This window comes from Natator depressus, chromosome 16, assembly GCF_965152275.1.
Source record: "Natator depressus isolate rNatDep1 chromosome 16, rNatDep2.hap1, whole genome shotgun sequence".
Lineage (NCBI taxonomy): Eukaryota > Metazoa > Chordata > Testudines > Cheloniidae > Natator > Natator depressus.
This window is the reverse complement of record NC_134249.1, coordinates 648,756-668,541: the sequence shown is the minus strand read 5'-3', so window position 1 is coordinate 668,541 and position 19,786 is coordinate 648,756. Positions and strand designations below refer to the sequence as shown.

General features: G+C 50.1%; 1 long non-coding RNA gene and 2 other non-coding genes across 3 annotated transcripts in view; 1 reads left to right on the top strand and 2 right to left on the bottom strand.

The window, feature by feature from the left end:
• Nucleotides 1-19,786, top strand: part of LOC141999978 (uncharacterized) — a 695,529-nt gene that overhangs the window by 90,107 nt on the left and 585,636 nt on the right. The window lies entirely within an intron of this gene.
• Nucleotides 7,108-7,180, bottom strand: TRNAR-CCU (transfer RNA arginine (anticodon CCU)). The gene has a single exon. It is a non-coding gene; the product is annotated as a tRNA-Arg (tRNA).
• On the bottom strand, nucleotides 15,443-15,524 carry TRNAC-ACA (transfer RNA cysteine (anticodon ACA)). Its single transcript has one exon. It is a non-coding gene; the product is annotated as a tRNA-Cys (tRNA).

The following is a 19,786-nucleotide window of genomic DNA, read 5'->3' as shown; positions in this document are numbered from 1 at the left end:
CTGGCGATGCAAGTGAAGCCGACACTCACACTGTGTCTCCCTCACAGGTCCAAACCCGCCAGCAGCCGCAGGGCAGCCCCTGCTTCCGGCTTTCCAGTCCTTAGAGCAGTCGGAGGTGAGCCGAGAGTGGGAGCCTGCCTAGCAGCCTGGCAGCTGCCTATCTGGGTTCAGCTGGAAGCCCGACAAGCCGGGATCCCCAGAGGCCTCAGCCGGAGATACAGCTATGGCAGAGATGGGGTGGGGCACCCAATTCCTCCCCCTCCCCATATGAGCTCTGCCGGAGGGACAGGCCCGGCAGCGCGCATGCCGCACCATTGACTGGGGCAGTGAAAGCGGATTTAGCCCACGTCAATAGGACCCATCAACATTTTTCTGTAGAAGCTATTTTTGATGGAAAAGTTCATTTTCCGTTAAATGCTTTCCACACAAACGTTCGGTTTTTACAGAAAAAAATGGAAAACCCCAAATTGAAAACTTTCCACCCAAAACCTTTTGGGTTTGCAATGAAAATGTTCAGTGTGGCAACCAAAAGTCACCGTTTGCCCTGGAAACACGTCCCTGTCGGACCCGCTCCACACGGCAGGGGAAGAGGTGGCCCAGCAAGAGCAGTCGCTCCCAAGTGACCTCGTTCCAGGCTCCGCGCAAAGGGGACTGGCTGCTTGGGCCCCAGGTGGGAATCCCCTCTCTTTAGAGCAATGCAAAGTGGGCAGGGGGCGGCTCTGGGCCTGTTCCCACCCATGGCATAGAGTTGCCTTGGTGCAGAATAACAAGTGCTGTTGGCCTGGAGCAGGGAGGTAACAAGAGAGGCAGAGTCTCTAGGAGAGAAAAGTTCTCCAGCCGCGTATTGCCCGGCACGCTTTGACCAGCCTCCTAGGTAGGGTCTGCTCCTTGAGCTCCACTGGATAGAATTTATTTAGTGCGTGCAACTGGCTATATAATGAGCCGACTTCAAAGCATTCGCCCCACACCCCCTTGCAGGCGCAGCATGCTGCTGTCAGTCCCTGCGCTGCCGTGCTCGTGTTGGAAACAAACCATCTTCTCCGTGCCTGGGCACAACAATTCCTCTCTGCTGCCAATTCTGCCAGGTCTGGGCAGGTAGCACAGGCCTCCCAGGCTGCTGGAGAGTTCAGGCAGCTCATGGATGCACATGGTTGTATGTAAAACTGAACAGTCCCCTGGGGTCCCTGGAATGGGCTGCAGCAGCACACGGCGTAACTTCGGGGACTCCCAGCGAAAGGGGCTAAGAGCCGTGCTGTTGTCCTTGTAGGACTCACAAAAGATTCTTTCCATCCATGGTATTTTGCAAGCTCCCCCGGCATGACCAAACCTGCATTTGGTGTTTGAAATGAAGGAATCAAAGCAGAACTCCCAAGCCTGGAAGTCTGGCTCTGCACCAGGCAGAAAGGTTCCTCAGCCGGGTTTTTTCAGTTTCTGACCTCTTTGCCCACGTGCAGCAAGTGGATGGACAAGCAGCCCCCGGGGCTCCCAGCGTCATGACCGGTGAAGTGAAGAGGATTGTCCCAGTGGGCTTTGAAGACTTCAAAAAAGCTGGGATCATCTGTTGTCCTCAAAAGCCTTTCTATTGGCAGTGCCTAGCTGGGGGGTCACATCACTGACAGAACCTGCTCTCGGGAAAGTAACAGTGACTCCAAAGCGACAGGGGCTCCTCTTGGGGTGTCACTTATTCAAAGAGACCAACACGCTCAGGGCCTGGCTAGGCTCTGGGTGCGACAACAACACATATCGCTGCAGCTGGAGCGCTAGAGTGGAGACACTTCCTGCACTGAGCGATGGGGGTTACCGCGCTGGTGGGAATCCACTTCTCCAAGTGGCCGTAGCTAGGTTGATAGAAGAATTCTGCTCTCACCCCTCACCATGTCTACACCAGGGGCTAGGTCGGCTTAGCTACGGCACTCGGGTGGGTGAATTCCCCCCGCCCCCAAGACATAGCTAGGTCAATCTGAATTTTAAGTGTAGACCAGCCCTAAAACAGACAAATAAATGCACATGGCCATAAAACAATCAGATTAGATAGATAGATAGATAGATCGCTGAGTGAGTGAGTTTTGGTTTGCTCACATCTAATTCTCAGTTGCTGATCTCTGGGGTCCAGAGGCACCATTTCTTTCATGCTCCATGTGTTTTAAGATACAGCTTCAATGTCTTTCTTTCATTTTTATAACTAGGGGGATGCCATTTGAGGGCTGTGAAGCCTTCCCCACTTCAGCTTGGAAATTGTGAATACTTTGCCAGACACTTTAGTTCTGAGGTAACTAAATATTAATACAATAATGTTACATGATCAAACATTTAATTCTTTCCCCCCAATATTTCTACCCATATAGCTGCCCGTATAGCTGCTACACTTTGTCCTGCTCTCCCTCCAGCTGCATAACTCCTTCTAATGGAGGAAATTGGGTATCCAGAAAATGAACACAGTGGCCAGTTGTGAAAATTTCGGTTTACATGACTTGCCAAACGTAACACAAGAACTCTGGGGCAGAGGCAGGGAGAAAATCCAGTTTACCAGGGCAGCATTCTTCTGTCTACACCATGGGACCAGCCTTTCTCCTCCTGAAATTCTCTGTCTCCTTCACTGCGCACTTTCCAACTTCTGCAGCACATGAGGCTGGGGTCCTACAGACGACAGCCTCCTTCAGTCCACAGCTTGATTTGTCCCCACAGCACTATCCATTCTGTGCACTGGATGAGGCCGGGATCCTGTGGGAAAGTGTGTGACCGTGCAACTAACGCATATGCTTCCTGGCAGGTGCCATCCACAGATGCTCCTTACAACCTGCCTGAGCAGCGTCTACTCAGCCTGAGCTGCGAGCGGGTGTACAAGGCACCAGCCCCGCTTTCAATCTGTTTTATGCATGTTTAAAAGAAGACAGGTGCCCACACGGATGGACACGTTTTAGCAGTGTCAGGCCAAGGACCGAATGTCCCTTTCACCCCCACGGGTGACCCTCCAAGTTCAGTTCTGGTGAAGAGCCAGAGGCCCTGGGACTTGGTGCCCCAGCTGATGGCAGGACCCAAAGCTCCCAGCAGAGAGGGGAGCTTTTGGTGACCCGAACCTCCATCTGGTTGAGCCTGTTGGCTCTGTAGCTGCTTCCGCACTCGGGGGTGGTTTGCCAAATTCTGCCGTGGAATCAGTCGGCCTCGGTGTCACCTGCTGCACTGCCCTCTGCTCAGAACTGCTCTCTTCAGCCCTGGTGAGAGGGACTGCGTCTAGTCGTTTCATTCCACCCCAGCACAGGGAAATAAACTCCCCCTTTGCCCCTGGGCCTTAGGCCAACCCCTGTCGCTGGCTACATGTGAAACAAGAGCGGATGGAGATTATTCGAAATATTTCATGTTGCCAGGTGTTGTAAAGCATGAGAAAAATCTTTGCCACCACCTGGCATATCTCTAATTACCATGGAATTTGGCTTCTACAGGAGACAGGTATAAAAGCTGTGATTGATCACGTGTGGCACAGAATGCCTGCTTTCCTCCTTTCATGTACGCAGGGAACCCCAAACAGTCCAGCATGGCTGACCTGCCCCGTCCGAGCCAAGGGATAGCCAGGGGAATCTCACTGGCCCACTTTGGAGTAGCCCCTGTATTAGAGAGTTGGTATCAGAACTGTTTTAGAAATCGAACCATGCACTGATGTCCCATTCTGGTTGTCAGGGGCTCCCAGGAACACATGGGAATGGGTGATGTAAATAGAAGAGAAGTGAATGAGTGCTGGTGGAAGGAAATCTGCAGGAGCCTCCGGGAGTTCACTGTCCATATCCAGTGGGACTTTGGATCCATTTAGCCAAATTGCCTTTGAAAATCTCAGCCTAGATCATCAACACTTTACGCATAGCAGTCTTGTGTTTGAGTGTCTTTAGCAGCCATAAGAGAAAATGCCATTCGATACCTGTTAACTGCAGGCAGCCCCAGGTGTGCCAGAGATGCGGCGTTTGCAGTCACTCGCATGTTCAGAGACACTCTACCTGGACCATTGCCCGAGGGCAGTGGGTGTGTGGGCCGTTTTGCAGGAGGAGTCAGTGTTCATGAGGACAGACTAGTTTTGCCAGGGACGCTCAGGATAGAACCTTTCTGTTCTTTAAACAGGCATGAGACGTTGTTAGAACAGAGCATTGTCTGAACGTTGGAACCTATAGAAATTGTAAATATGGGCACCTGGAGCAGTAATGACTAGTGCACTTGCCATAGCACGCGCCGGTGTCCCACTCCACACGCCTGAATGCTTGGGGTGAGCACTGAGCATGCCAGCTCTTCCAACGGGTTAGATTTCAGAAGATCTCCAGGCTGTCCTCTGACAGTGACATGCTCATCACAAAGGAAAAGGACAAAATTTTACTAGAAAGTCCTGGTGATTTTGTAAAGCTTTAGAGATACAAGTTCACAGATAGTGTTAATGAGCTTTGGTTCTGCTGCCAACATCCACTGAAACCAAACCATGCCGTGAATCATTTTGCTAGCTGCCGCCGTAGGGGTTGTGAGGTTTTCCACCCAGAGGAATTGTTCCCTGGTTGGGATGGGGAACGGTGAAGTGCTGGCTGGGTCTGCCAGCTAGGTCTGCAGATGTGAATCCCCTCCGCTGTCTTGTATCTTCCACCATTTCCCCTTGACACCCAATGTGCACTCGCACTCTGCATGCCCCTTGCCAGAGGGTCCCGGGGGGGGGCACTCAGATTCTGAGCTGGGGCCCTGGCTATTGTCTGTATTCTACTGGAGATGTCTATTATAGACCCTGGGGTTGGCTTCTCTATGGAGACTGACAGCTCTTTGGGGCAGGGACTGTGTGCTACAGTGTTTGTACAGCCCCTGGCACAGTGGCACTGCATGCTGGGTTGATCTCTAGGCACCACTGTAATAACTGTCATTAAAAATAACATCAGAGTCCAGTCCAGATCCTCTTGCAGAGATCCAGAGCTACAGGTCCTCCCCTCACCCTGGAACTGACTCAATCCATTGAGTATTAGATGCTCAGTACTGCGACATATAATAATGGTAAGGGACTCACTTATTACAGAATCAGTTTTATTCATCATTAATAAAGACACATTGGAAAAGATTGAAAAGCCCAGATTTGGAGCTAGTCTCCTTTCAGACATAGCAAGGCAACAAAAATGATACAAGGTTTAAAAAAGCCTGATCTCTGAGGAATGGTTAAAAAAACAAGGCACACTGAGGCCTTGTCTACACTAAAAAATTGTTTGTTGGATGTACAAAGTTCCACGGAGCTGCCAGTGCCAGGGAACCCAGAGATCCCGGTGATATTTGGATGACAGCTTCAGGAAGTAAGGCAGAAAGTGGCCCAGGGAGGCGGAGTGAGTGGTGTCTTGCACCCGTGTAAGGGCAGCATGTTGCAGTAGGATCTCGGCTGGCTGGGTGGCAAATGCCCTTAACTTGAGCGGGCCTTGGGCTGGGACCGGTGGAGTTAGCTGGGCCCTTCCAAAGTGGCCCCTGGATCTGGCAATTAGGCCTTGCAACCCTGAACCAAAGGGTGGCCATATTGACACTGGCCCTTAGGTCATTCATCCCTGTACTTCACGGTGCCATATTGACTCAAGCCGATAGACCACGCAATCCTGAACCCAAGGACAGCCATGCTGACTCTGGACTTAGTGCGCCTACATCTTGAGTTCAAGAACAGCCTAACCTTTCCAGTGATATCTCACATGACCCATCTTGCATAAAACACATGTTAGTAATGCCATATGTATATCATAACAATGTCTCTCTGAAGAATATGGGGCATAGGGTCACAGCACCTCTGGCAGGGCAGCTGCTAGCAGGGACCAGGGGAAGCTAGAGAGAGCTCCTGGCTGGTTGCTGGGACTTGCAGGCTTGAGACCCTGAGAAGAGGGCGAACAACGTGCTGGGACTGCGGGAGAGCAGCCCCGGGAATTGAAGAAGCACTGGTGGAGGCAGTTAAGGAGAGGAAGCAGAAGCTGTTTCTACAGGATCCCTGGGCTGGAACCCAAGTACTGTGGGCCTGGTTCCCTGCCACTCACCACTGGGGACATGACTGGATTTGGAGATACCCACCCCCTGCCCCATCACCCTGGAAGGAAGGAGGACAGATCATGGCACGGCCGGATGGCCGAGTCATAAAGAGGATGCTGCTGTACTTGGACTGAGGTGGGTCTGCAAGCGGTGACAACGATGGACAAGGCACCACCAGGAGAGGGAACTCCAGCTGAGTGAGCTAATCCCTGAGACAAACAGCGGGAAGCGCCACGCTGGTGAGTGAACCCCCTTACAGGGCCTGAGTGCACGCCCTCCTCTTCCTGGGGTCTGGCCAATCTCTGCCAAGCGAGGCTGAGCTGCTCTGTGAGCCCGTCCAGAGATCTGATACTACCCAGATACATGAGTGTCCTCAGGGCTACACGGTTGCAAAAGTGAGTAGCAGCACGCTGCAGCACACACCACACTTGCTGGCTCAACCATGTGCATGCTGGGGTGGCCACCTCCCCATTGATGAGACCTGGTACCACCATCTTCCTGGAGCTGCAGCCTGCCCTGCTGCCATCCCTGCCTGTGTTGCTCTTGTCTTCTCTAGCAGTTGGCTGGGAGGTGCGCATTGGCCCCATGCCATGTAGCCATGTTGTCTCGAAGGGCAAGACACCCTTTATTCCATAACATAATTAAGGAAAATGTTTCTCAATGAACTCTCAGTAAAAGGTCAGAAACAGCCAGTGTCCGCATCATGCTAAGGGCATTGGTATTTTCTTTAAATTTGCCAGACCAACTTAACTAACATCTAACACACATTTGAACCTCTTCTTTTCACACCATTGCTCATCCTCAGGCTCTGCTTTGTCTCCGGACAGATCCATTCTCTTTCAGAACGGCCTTGCTCTTTCCATCTGTTTGGTTCATTGACACGTTGGAGTAAACACTCCCCTTCACTCTGTTCTCAGACAAACACTAGTATTAACTGTTTGCTACTGATGGGTTTAGAAAGCGTTTGTCGAGTGGAAGATGACATTTGTGGGGGATTCTTCCCAAGATCCAGTACTTTGTGTTCCAACATCTCCCGGCTTCCTTGGTGAAAATAAGACCAAGGCTTTCCTTGCAATATAGAAGAAGAAAGCAGCTTTTCACCCCAGATGGGACTTGAACCCACAATCTCTGGCTTAGGAAGCCAATGCCTTATCCATTAGGCCACTGGAGCCCTGCTGCATAAGTGAAGGAGGGATGGAAATTCCCTCTCATAATTTCACATTCCTCACATTCACTTGGAACCAAATATTCCCTTTATGCACTTTACAGAACTGTCTGCATCCCCTGGCAGCGAGGCAACGGGGCAGGTCACTGACAGAGCTGAGCACCACCTTTCTGCCAGCCATCTTTAGAGAAGAACCCCACCCTAGAGTCACACCTCCCTCCTCCAGCACCTCCATGTCTGTGGCTCTGAGTGCCAGTAGGATGATTAGTGGGCGAATCTGGGCCTGGAAGGGGGGTCAGGTCAGCCTATAAGGAATAACCAGGAGGGGCAGACCCAGGGGGAGGCTGTGGGATGCTGTACAATTGGATCAAGTGTCAGCTGGCCGAGTTCCAGGAGATGGGGCTGCAGCTGGACGATTTGAGCAGGATCACCAAGTGAGGGGAGGGGCGGCCTCCCCGGACATTTTTGCGGCCTGCAGGGAATAGAGACAAAGCAGGGGGATGCAGGGACTCAGGGCAGGACCCACAGATCCGGGAGTGCAGGGCTACAGTTGATGGAGGAGAGAGAGTCCTGCAAGAGGAAGCAGCCGGAGGGAAGCAATAAGTGCAGAGTGCTAGCCAGCCAGCTGAGAGTCACAGGGGTCCAGAAATGGAACTGCTAGAAGGTCCCATGGTGTAATGGTCAGCCCGCAAAACTCTGAATCCTGAGATCTGAGTTGAAATCTCAGTGGGACCTCCTGAGGCTATGCTGGTTTGCTGCAAAGCCTTAGAGTTTAGGGTGCTTGGTTTCCGTGTCTCTGGGTGAACCAGAGTGAATTTTTTCCCTCTTCCTGGGCGACTGATGCCCACTGGAGATAGGTCTTTGGTCCAGCTGGTTCAGTGGTCTGGCTACAATAGGTTGGGGCCCTGGAACTTAACAGTCTGGCTAGAGACACCTGAACATTGTGTTTCTCGTTGCTTCACCTGATGCTCACAAGTTTGGTCCTTCTACCTGCAGTTGCCACCTCTTCCTCTTGCCCACATGGTGCTTGAATAAAGGAGTGCCAGGGACAGGCTTCATAGTCAGGGCTAGGCAGGAGGGAGGAAGAGTCCCAGGCTGGAGCCCAGCGCACCTCTCCTCCTCTGGGCATCTAGAGCAGAGGCGGCTGGTGCTGACAGCTCCAAGGGAAGGCTTAAAAGGCACAGAGCAACCGTGGGTGGGGCAAGAGGAGAGGAGGAACATGCCTATGTGTGGCCGGCAGACAGCTACAGAGACAGACAGACAGCCTGCTCCCTGCTCCCTGGCATGCCGAACCCCCACTGAAGGCCACCCACAGACCAGCATTCTCTCTGCGGCCAGCATCACAAGGTGGTAGGAAAGCACAGCCAGCCCCCCAATGAGGCCTCTGACCGTTCCCACTCAAGGGGTCCTTTTGGCGGTGGCGCAAGAGATATTTCCCCAAGAGGCTTTTCCCCAGCTTCTGAGAAGCACCCAGGGCTTGCTCTTGTGGTGGACGGGTGAATACATTTAGGCGGCCTGGCTAGTTCAGCTGGTTGCACATAGAATCATAGAATCACAGAATATCAGGGTTGGAAGGGACCTCAGGAGGTCATCTAGTCCAACCCCCTGCTCAAAGCAGGACCAATCCCCAACTAAATCATCCCAGTCAGGGCTTTGTCAAGCCTGACCTTAAAAACTTTGAAAGAAGGAGATTCCACCACCTCCCTAGGTAACGCATTCCAGTGTTTCACCACCCTCCTAGTGAAAAAGTTTTTCCTAATATCCAACCTAAACCTCCCCCAATGCAACTTGACACCATTACTCCTTGTTCTGTCATCCGCTACCACTAGGAACAGTCTAGATCCATCCTCTTTGGAACCCCCTTTCAGGTAGTTGAAAGCAGCTATCAAATCCCCCCTCATTCTTCTCTTCCGCAGACTAAACAATCCCAGTTCCCTCAGCCTCTCCTCAGAAGTCATGTGCTCCAGTCCCCTAATCATTTTTGTTGCCCTCCGCTGGACTCCTTCCACTTTTTCCACATCCTTCTTGTAGTGTGAGGCCCAAAACTGGACACAGTACTCCAGATGAGGCCTCACCAATGTCGAATAGAGGGGAACGATCACATCCCTCGATCTGCTGGCAATGCCCCTACATGTGCATCCCAAAATGCCATTGGCCTTCTTGGCAACAAGGGCACACTGTTGACTCATATCCAGCTTCTCGTCCACTGTCACCCCTAAGTCCTTTTATGCAGAACTGCTGCAGAGCCATTTGGTCCCCAGTCTGTAGCAGTGCATGGGATTCTTCCATCTTAAGTGCAGGACTCTGCACTTGTCCTTGTTGAACCTCATCAGATTTCTTTTGGCCCAATCCTCTAACTTGTCTAGGTCCCTCTGTATCCTATCCCTACCCTCCAGTGTATCTACCTCTCCTCCCAGTTTAGTGTCATCTGCAAACTTGCTGAGGATGCAATCCACACCATCCTCCAGATCATTTATGAAGATATTGAACAAAACTGGCCCCAGGACCGACCCTTGGGGCACTCCACTTGATACGGGCTGCCAACTAGACATGGAGCCATTGATCACTACCTGTTGAGCCCGACAATCTAGCCAACTTTCTATCCACCTTATCATCCATTCATCCAGCCCATACTTCTTTAACTTGCTGGCAAGAATACTGTGGGAGACCGTGTCAAAAGCTTTGCTAAAGTCAAGGAACAACACGTCCACTGCTTTCCCCTCATCCACAGAGCCAGTTATCTCGTCATAGAAGGCAATTAGATTAGTCAGGCATGACTTGCCTTTGGTGAATCCATGCTGACTGTTCCTGATCACTTTCCTCTCCTCTAAGTGCTTCAGAATCGATTCCTTGAGGACTTGCTCCATGATTTTTCCAGGAACTGAGGTTAGGCTGACTGGCCTGTAGTTCCCAGGATCCTCCTTCTTCCCTTTTTCAAAGATGGGCACTACATTCACCTTTTTCTAGTTGTCTGGGACTTTCCCAGATCAACATGAGTTTTCAAAGATAATGGCCAATGACTCTGCAATCCTATCCGCCAACTCCTTTAGCACTCTCGGATGCAGCGCATCCGGCCCCATGGACTTGTGCTCGTCCAGCTTTTCTAAATAGTCCCGAACCACTTCTTTCTTCACAGAGGGCTGGTCACCTCCTCCCCATGCTGTGCTGCCCAGTGCAGTAGTCTGGGAGCTGACCTTGTTCGTGAAGACAGAGGCAAAAAGAGCATTGAGTACATGAGATTTTTCCACATCCTCTGGGTTGCCTCCCTCATTCAGTAAGGGGCCCACACTTTCCTTGACTTTCTTCTTGTTGCTAACATACCTGAAGAAACCCTTCTTGTTACTCTTAACATCTCTTGCTAGCTGCACCTCCAGGTGTGATTTGGCCTTCCTGATTTCACTCCTGCATGCCCGAGCAATATCTTTATACTCTTCCCCGGTCATTTGTCCAATCTTTCACTTCTTATAAGCTTCTTTTTTGAGTTTAAGATCAGCAAGGATTTCACTGTTAAGCCACGCTGGTCACCTGCCATACTTACTATTCTTTCTGCACATCGGGATGGTTTGTCCCTGTAACCTCAATAAGGATTCTTTAAAATACAGCCAACTCTCCTGGACTCCTTTCCCCCTCATGTTATTCTCCCAAGGGATCCTGCCCATCAGTTCCCTGAGGGAGTCAAAGTCTGCTTTTCTGAAGTCCAATGTCCGTATTCTCCTTCTCTCCTTTCTTCCCTGTGTCAGGATCCTGAACTCAACAATCTCATGGTCACTGCCTCCCAGGTTCCCATCCACTTTTGCTTCCCCTACTAATTCTTCCCGGTTTGTGAGCAGCAGGTCAAGAAGAGCTCTGCCTCTAGTTGGTTCCTCCAGCACTTGCACGAGGAAATTGTCCCCTACACTTTCCAAAACTTCCTGGATTGTCTGTGCACCGCTGTATTGCTCTCCCAGCAGATATCAGGGTGGTTGAAGTCTCCCATGAGAACCAGGGCCTGCGATCTAGTAACTTCTGTGAGTTTCCGGACGAAAGCCTCGTCCACCTCATGCCCCTGGTCCGGTGGTCTATAGCAGACTCCCACCACGACATCACCCTTGTTGCTCACACTTCTAAACTTAATCCAGAGACTCTCAGGTTTTTCTGCAGTTTCATACTGGAGCTCTGAGCAGTCATACTGCTCCCTTACATACAGTGCAACTCCCCCTCCTTTTCTGCCCTGCCTGTCCTTCCTCAACAGTTTATATCCATCCATGACAGTACTCCAGTCATGTGAGTTATCCCACCAAGTCTCTGTTATTCCAATCACATCCTAATTCCTTGACGGTGCCAGGACTTCCAGTTCTCCCTGCTTCTTTCCCAGGCTTCTTGCATTTGTGTATAGGCACTTGAGATAACTTGCTGATCGTCCCTCTTTCTCAGTATGAGGAAGGAGCCCTCCCCTCTCGCGCGCTCCTGCTCCTGCTTCCTCCCGGTATCCCACTTCCCCACTTACCTCAGGGCTTTGGTCTCCTTCCCCTGGTGAACCTAGTTTAAAGCCCTCCTCACTAGGTTACCCAGCCTGCTTGCGAAGATGCTCTTCCCTCATCTGGCTCTTAATCTGAAGGCTGAAGTTACAATTCCCTGTTCGGGTGCTTGGGGCTCCTCTTCAACAGTACAGCACACAATCTGCTTAAGCCCCGACCCAGTAATCTGGGGAAACTAACCAGGGCCACTGGGTGCCTCTAAGAAGCCATACTTTCCCCACTCACCAGCACTGAGTGGAGAAAAGAAACTTTAATAAAAAGGAGGAAAATCACCTTGTCTTAACTTTGGAGAACACCACAATCAGGATTCATAACACGACACTATGAGCAAAAGACCCGCCCACAGTACGCTGGGCGGTGTCCTTTTGCCTCGGGCTCTGAAATCCAGAGACCAAAAGCTCTTTGGAAGTGCCCCTCCCTTCACTGCACCTCACTCCCAGCTGCTGTCCTAGGTCAATGAAAACCCAGAGATCACCTCTCACCTCCTGAGGGGAAAGCCCCTTTCTCCCTCCCCTGTCTGCCCACATTGCCGGTCACTTGCTGTTCCACCCTGTCACTGCTCTGCTGGCCACCCTCTCTCCTCTGGGATGTCTTGCGGTCCCACTAAGAGAGGTGCAGGCTCCCTAAAAGTAGCGGCCAGCAGAGCCCGAACAGTAGTCCCATCCCTTCCTCTTGAGGCCACGCACCTGCATCACTCCTTCTCCCCGAGGCCCCACTCCTGCGCTGACTCTTCCCCCCAAGACCCCGCCTCCCGATCACTGCTCTCCGCCCCCTCCCCACCCTCCCTCGCCCTTACGGTCATTACAAAGTGGTAAGGCAGAGCCCTCCCATTTCTAAAAGTTCTGGGGCGTTGTGCCCCCTGTTCACACACCCCTGGGTCCCGGCACTTCACACAGCTCTCACTGGTCTCAGCTGTTAGCGAGGGAGCCTCACGTCTCGTGCAGACTCGGCAGTTTCCTGCCTGAGAGACTCTGTCCCAAAGCAGGACTAACGCTTAGACCTGGTTCTCGGGGATTTCAGATCTGTTGATCTGCAGCAAGACTCTCCATTGAGTCTCAGTCAGCTCTGGTATCGCACAGAGAAGAACAAGAGGGTCAAATGGTGCTGGGAACCCTTCAGAAAAACCCACCCCACCAAGGACCAACACTTGTCTCCTCCCACTCTCAGCTCCACTGAGAAGTTTTGGGGGGGTCACGCCTCGCCTTTCTCACCCTAGGGGCCTGGGAGAGCAGCAATAGCCAGGTGCCCCAGTGGTGCAATTGGTTAGTGCGCAGTACTTATAGGGCAGTGCTGAGAGGAGCTATGCTGAGGTTGTGAGTTCAAGCCTCACCTGGAGCACTGGTTTTCATTAACCAAATGGCTTCACCCACTTGTTTGCTTGGCCCTGTGGAGGGTAGAATGCCAGCCCAGGGGACACTGAGGATGGGGAAGGACTCAAAAATGCCCCCTTTAATTAATCCCTCCTCTCCAGAGTGCAGGTCAGAATCTACAATCCTTTCTCCCCCACCAGCCGCTGTGCCAGGATCCCTCAAGCAGAGCCTCGAGTCCTGCAGATCCTTGACGCCTGGGGAGGGAGAGGAGCAAGGTAGCCATTTTGTTAGAGGGCTTTCTCTTCCCCTGCCCTCTTCCCCAGTTCTTGTCACGCAAGCAGCAAGCAGCAAAAGACCAGAAGTCTGAAGTGCAGACAATGTGATGTTTCCTGGGGTTAGTTTCCAAGGAAGCATATTCTGAAGCCCTTCACATCACTGGGGCTTATCTCTATACACCGTTCCCTTCCCAGCCCCGACACTGCAAAGCGTTTATCCCGCGTCCCCCTTCCCGGCTCCGACGCTGCAGAGCCTTGCCTGTGTCTCTGTTCCCCGTTCCCATTCCCCCACTTCGCAAACATGATTCCAATTTCCACTTCCCCTTCCTGTTTGACTCCAGATTATATGGTAATATTCTCAGCTATACCTTAACCAATCATTTTACTGAAATGTAATTAACCAATCCTAATATATTGTAACATAATTCTCTAACCAATTATATCCCACTACACTAATGAACTTACACATAGCAAAATTAATTATACAACAGTCAGAAACAATTAGAGAACCAGACAGATTGACAACAGAAAAGTGGGGGCCGTAAAGATAAAACATATTGAAATGAGGGTTTCACAACCACAACCATTGAGAAGGGATTTCTTGCCAGACAGGAGGCTCTCTTAAGATCTGTTTCTGTATCTGGTGGTGATGGGCACTATCAGGAGAGGATCATGTTCCTAACCGTCCAATACCACCGTATTTCAATGGGACGGGTTGGGGATGTGAGGATGTGACCGTTCGCTTCCCAGTTTATGGCTGCCCCTGCAGCTTAGCCAAAGGCCTTAGCCTAAGAACCCAGCCTCAGACTCTCCTGGGGAGAGAAGGCCTGCACACAGGCAGACTGTGATTTTGATTCTTTGTTTTGTACCCCGTAACTAGCTAAGTGATGAAAACACACAGTAAAAATACACTGTGATAAAAAAAAAGCCTGTACTCTTAAAGTATAGGTTTTACAGGCAGGCCTGAATACCTCTATTCTAACAAGGATCTTTGGGAAATCAGCCTTTGCTGACAAGGTTTGTCTCTGTTCCTATTTCACCTTCCGGTGTTATGCAGACGGATCTTTGGCATATTTTTGGGAGCTTAATAACTATCTCCGAAACTTTATTTACTCAAACTTCAAAATTGGTGTCACCTGATTTTTGCATCGCCCTGTGAAAAAACAACGGACACGTGGGGCTTTCTACAGGGCGTCATGATGCTAAAGTTGGGGAATTCAATCTCTGTACTTGTGTGTGTGGGGGGGGTTGCTTCTCCACAGCTGACTCAGAGCTTCCAGCCTCGGGCTGCCCCTGCCTCACTGCCAGGCACACCGGGCTGTTAGCTGCACCCACTGTCCTTGCCAGGGGTCCCTGCTGAACCCTGCGGGTGACTCTGCAGGTGGAGAAGGTGCTGTGTAGTGATGTAGAGCAGGTGCAGGAAGGAGCTGGGGTCACTATTCAAATTCTGAATTGCACAATTTTCCAAAGGTGGGAATGTCCAAAACCAATTCTAACAGGAAGGCGAATGCAGAGCAGTTACACTGGAGGGGCCCAGACCTGCAGTGGGGGCACAGTGGAAATTAATAAGGGGAAGATCATTTGTTAAATTAGTCTTCACTGACAAGATTTGTCTCTGTTTCTATTTCAAGTTATGGTGTTATTTAGAGGAATCCGTACATATTTTTACTGTAGTAATTAAACCCTTAACTTTATTTAATCAAGCCAAAAACTTAGTATCACTTATTTTTTTCTCTGTCCTAGCAGGAATGAATTGAATTTTGTGACTTTCTCAAAAGTGCAGAGAGCTTAAATTTGGGGAATTCAGTCCCTATGTTTGTGAGTTGATGTTTTCCTCTCACAGGTCAGTGCCTGCATGGAAATCCTAAGAGGGATCTAAGGGCTGGTGCACGCTGGGCACTTAACTGGCAGAGCTACGTGTCTCAGGGTGTGAAAAGCTTATCTAAGCCCTGGTTAGATAGTGCTAAATAAAAGGAAGAATTGTTCTCCCCATGTAACTATTACAGGGATGGGAAAACACCTCCAGTCAGTGTAGTGACTGTCTACCCAAGGTGCTAGAGAAGTGTCAGAGCAGAGTAGACAGCCTAAGAGGCCAGATCTGGCTCCAGTTCACACTGTGGATGCTCAGGCACTAAGACTACAGTAATAATAACAGCCCAAAGCTTCCGTAGTTGGCAGGATTTGAACCTGCGCGGGGCGACCCCAATGGATTTGTAATCTCTCACCTTAACCACTCGGCCACAACTACTTGATGTACGGCTCTTCCACTACACTATCATAGAACAATAGAATATCAGGGTTGGAAGGGACCTCAGGAGGTCATCTAGTCCAACCCCCTGCTCAAAGCAGGACCAATCCCCAATCAAATCATCCCACCCAGGGCTTTGTCAAGCCTGATCTTAAAAACGTCTAAGGAAGGAGAGTCTACCACCTCCCTAGGTAACACATTCCACTGTTTTACCACCCTCCTAGTGAAAAAGTTTTTCCTCATATCCAACCTAAACCTCCCCCACTGCAACTTGAGACCATTACTCCTTGTTCTGTCATCCGCTACCACTGAGAACAGTCTAGATCCATCCTCTTTGGAACCCCCTCTCAGGTAGTTGAAAGCAGCTATCAAATCCCCCCTCATTCTTCTCTTCTGCAGACTAAAAAATCCCAGTTCCCTCAGCCTCTCCTCATAAGTCATGTGTTCCAGTCCCCTAATCATTTTTGTTGCCCTCCCCTGGACTCCTTCCAATTTTTCCACATCCTTCTTGTAGTGTGGGGCCCAAAACTGGACACAGTACTCCAGATGAGGCTCACCAATGTCAAATAGAGGGGAAGGCTCACATCCCTTGATCTGCTGGCTATGCCCCTACGTATACATCCCAAAATGCCATTGGCCTTCTTGGCAACAAGGGCACACTGTTGATCATATCCAACTCTCGTCCACTGTCACCCCTAAGTCCTTTTATGCAGAACTGCTGCAGAGCCATTTGGTCCCCAGTCTGTAGCAGTGCATGGGATTCTTCCATCTTAAGTGCAGGACTCTGCACTTGTCCTTGTTGAACCTCATCAGATTTCTTTTGGCCCAATCCTCTAACTTGTCTAGGTCCCTCTGTATCCTATCCCTACCCTCCAGTGTATCTACCTCTCCTCCCAGTTTAGTGTCATCTGCAAACTTGCTGAGGATGCAATCCACACCATCCTCCAGATCATTTATGAAGATATTGAACAAAACCTGCCTTACCTGGTGGCTGTGCAGCACCTGGTGCAAAAGGGGAAATCCCCTGACCTCGTCTGGGGGCTGTGCAGCACCCGGCACATTAGGGGTGGCCCGATCTCAATCAGGGCTGGTGTAGCACCCAGCGTGAGGGGCCACCCCGTGTCAGCCAGGGTCCATGCAGTACCCCGTGGCTGGGAGCAGGCCCCTTATGCCACAGGCATGGGAGGACCCCTGTGCAGTGGGGAGTTTCAGGGGGCCATGCTTGGCACAAAGGGGCTGGCAGGTGAGTGAGATTCAAAGCCTGTGCATGGGGGACTGGCAGGGAGGGGGATTAACAAGGAGCCTTGGACATTCTGGGCCCTCTGCACATTTAATACAGAGGGAGGTTTTCAGCAGCCAGCAGGGGGAGCTGAGTGTCTTGGGGGAGGGGGAGGGGGCATTGGGGAACAGGGCTGGGAATCAAGGGCGGGATCAGCTGTTGGACAGACCCTGCTGCGCCCAGCACAGCTGGTAAATGGCTGCTTCCTGCCTGACAGCGCCTGGTGGTTCTGAGCCTCTGTCAGTTTCATTTCTGCTGGCTCTGCTTTGGGGAGTCTGAGCAGAGCTGGACAGGCCCCATGGGGCTGACGGGGGGAATGGAGGCTTCCTTCCCACTCTGGGATGAGTCCCTCTGTTTGCTTCCTGACAGGGCAAAAGGCAGGGCTGGATTAACCTTTTGTGGGCCTGGATCCAAACATATTTGTGGGCCCCCCTGGGGAATGAAGAGGCCGGGGCAAGAGCACAGCAGGCAGGGTGGATTTGATTTAAATCACTCATCAGGAAGGCTCCATTTAATCATGGTTTTCTACATAAAAGTGCATTCTTGTTGGTTGTTATAACCTTAATACATATTCTTCACAACTCAGAGATTGATATAGGTTTTTAGAAGGGAAACACTATACATTTTTAAACCGTGATTTATTTTGAAAACTTTTCAGATGCGTTTTACAGCTATGTCACAACATGAATGAGCGTTTGGTTATTTCATTTACCAAAGGTAACTGACGCAGATATTTAGGAAGTTATTGGGAGGTGAACTCTCTCCAGCTCAACATGATAATCATTAATAATATTTGGAGGATTTTCTTGCCAGGTTGTATTAGGAGGAGAACATCATCAGACAGATATTTAAATTGTTTTATTTAACTAAAACAACAACGTGAAGTATTCTGGATATTTTTCTTCAACAGCAAACATAATAGTTTAACAAAAAGCATGTGTCCCTCACTTCTCACATTTATCTCCGGACTTCTTTTCCTTGTCCAGATCTCTTCCTCCCCCAACAATCTTCTATTCATTGAACTCTTTGAAACTTTTCACTTTTAAAGAGAGGTAAGGGGTTGACCCTGTGTCCACAAATTTGCAGAGGGACAATAGAGTTGAGGTCTGTTATTTCTCACCTCTCTATATTATTTATTTAAAACCTTATTCCTGTTAACAAGCATGTTAACACATGTGCACAAGTCCATGGGGCCGGACGAGTTACATCCGAGAGTGCTGAAGGAATTGGCGGCTGTGATTGCAGAGCCCTTGGCCATTATCTTTGAAAACTCGTGGCGAACGGGGGAAGTCCCGGATGACTGGAAAAAGGCTAATGTAGTGCCAATCTTTAAAAAAGGGAAGAAGGAGGATCCTGGGAACTACAGGCCAGTCAGCCTCACCTCAGTCCCTGGAAAAATCATGGAGCAGGTCCTCAAAGAATCAATCCTGAAGCACTTACATGAGAGGAAAGTGATCAGGAACAGTCAGCATGGATTCACCAAGGGAAGGTCATGCCTGACTAATCTAATCGCCTTTTATGATGAGATTACTGGTTCTGTGGATGAAGGGAAAGCAGTGGATGTATTGTTTCTTGACTTTAGCAAAGCTTTTGACACGGTCTCCCACAGTATTCTTGTCAGCAAGTTAAGGAAGTATGGGCTAGATGAATGCACTATAAGGTGGGTAGAAAGCTGGCTAGATTGTCGGGCTCAACGGGTAGTGATCAATGGCTCCATGTCTAGTTGGCAGCCGGTGTCAAGTGGAGTGCCCCAGGGGTCGGTCCTGGGGCCGGTTTTGTTCAATATCTTCATAAATGATCTGGAGGATGGTGTGGATTGCACTCTCAGCAAATTTGCAGATGATACTAAACTGGGAGGAGTGGTAGATACGCTGGAGGGGAGGGATAGGATACAGAAGGACCTAGACAAATTGGAGGATTGGGCCAAAAGAAATCTGATGAGGTTCAATAAGGATAAGTGCAGGGTCCTGCACTTAGGATGGAATCCTATGCACCGCTACAGACTAGGGACCGAATGGCTAGGCAGCAGTTCTGCGGAAAAGGACCTAGGGGTGACAGTGGACGAGAAGCTGGATATGAGTCAACAGTGTGCCCTTGTTGCCAAGAAGGCCAATGGCATTTTGGGATGTATAAGTAGGGGCATAGCGAGCAGATCGAGGGATGTGATCGTTCCCCTCTATTCGACACTGGTGAGGCCTCATCTGGAGTACTGTGTCCAGTTTTGGGCCCCACACTACAAGAAGGATGTGGATAAATTGGAGAGAGTCCAGCGAAGGGCAACAAAAATGATTAGGGGTCTAGAGCACATGACTTATGAAGAGAGGCTGAGGGAGCTGGGATTGTTTAGTCTGCAGAAGAGAAGAATGAGGGGGGATTTGATAGCTGCTTTCAACTACCTGAAAGGGGGTTCCAAAGAGGATGGCTCTAGACTGTTCTCAATGGTAGCAGATGACAGAACGAGGAGTAATGGTCTCAAGTTGCAATGGGGGAGGTTTAGATTGGATATTAGGAAAAACTTTTTCACTAAGAGGGTGGTGAAACACTGGAATGCGTTACCTAGGGAGGTGGTAGAATCTCCTTCCTTAGAGGTTTTTAAGGTCAGGCTTGACAAAGCCCTGGCTGGGATGATTTAACTGGGAATTGGTCCTGCTTCGAGCAGGGGGTTGGACTAGATGACCTTCTGGGGTCCCTTCCAACCCTGATATTCTATGATTCTATGATTCTATGTTACCTCTGGACCACAAATCCACAGTTTGAGAACTGCAAAACTAAGCATCTCTGATGGTATCTTCCAGTCTGAACACTGAGTCCCATTGGGTAGATAGAAAAATTAACCTAAATAATCTATACAGAAGCCTGTGGAACCCCAGAAGATTGGGTCCCTAATCCATGAACTGTTGGAACTCATTCACAAAACTTTTCTTAAACATGACATGAATCAATTGTTTAATACTATAGAATTAAACTTTATAATCCCTATATC